Genomic DNA, 1,005 nt, shown 5'->3' with positions numbered 1-1,005 from the left:
GGTCTGGTACACTTGTGTATACATATACGTACCTCGGGTACATATCTGTAGTACCTGATACGACAACGACCCCTTCAGCGCCACTAACTGTCGTTAATTGTATTCAATTTCAGTGGTATGTAAGATATCCAAATGGTGATAAAATAAAGGATTAAATCTACCTTGCACATGAAGCATGCCCAATTAACTAATGAGCTGGTTGATGGTTTTAAGCTTATTGTCTCTCTTTTTTTGTTTTTGTCCGGGAGTTGAACCTTGGACAGCTCGCACCCGAAGCGAGAAACAACCTCGTGCCAACCTAGACTAACAAGCCATGAATTTTCATTTAGTCATGGTGTCGTTTTTGACTAATTGCTATCATTGTAATCGTTGTGGTCATTCCGTAAAAGGAGGGGCTTGTCCGGGAGTTGAACCTTGGACAGCTCGCACCCGAAGCGAGAAACATACCCCTAGACCAACAATTAAGCCATTAAATTATTTTAAGTATTTAAATGGTGACGGAATAAAGGCTCAAAATTACCTTGCATAGGATTCATTCCTGATTGACCTACGCTAGTCAAAGGTTTTAAGCGCCTTCAGTCGGCTTCAGTCACATTTTCTTTCTAATGTAAAGTAATCGTTGTTCGATAGTAACTCAACAATGAAAGTGTCAATGACACTGTAGCTCACCGCAAAAAAGGACACAAATGAGTGAGTAAGAAGAAGTCAGTTTTAATTGAGCAACCATCGACGTACATTATAGAAACGATTGCCATCTGTATATCGCAATTTTGCCAAAAAATTGCCGTGGCTCGAAAGTACGTCGACTGGCGTGCTTCAATATAGGACGTTTAATATGGGAGCATAGCAGTAACAAATATACCCAATTTCAAACATGTGGGCCAAACGGTTCCTGAGTTATCGTTGACCGAAGCGAAATGTTGACGGACGGACGACGACCCATCGCAATAGCTCAGCTTGACGATGTCAAGGTGAGCTAAAAATGTGATGGAAACTAAAATTTTA

The sequence above is a fragment of the Priapulus caudatus genome, unplaced genomic scaffold (assembly GCF_000485595.1).
Source record: "Priapulus caudatus unplaced genomic scaffold, Priapulus_caudatus-5.0.1 Scaffold273, whole genome shotgun sequence".
Lineage (NCBI taxonomy): Eukaryota > Metazoa > Priapulida > Priapulimorpha > Priapulimorphida > Priapulidae > Priapulus > Priapulus caudatus.
Note: the sequence above shows the minus strand (reverse complement) of the source record.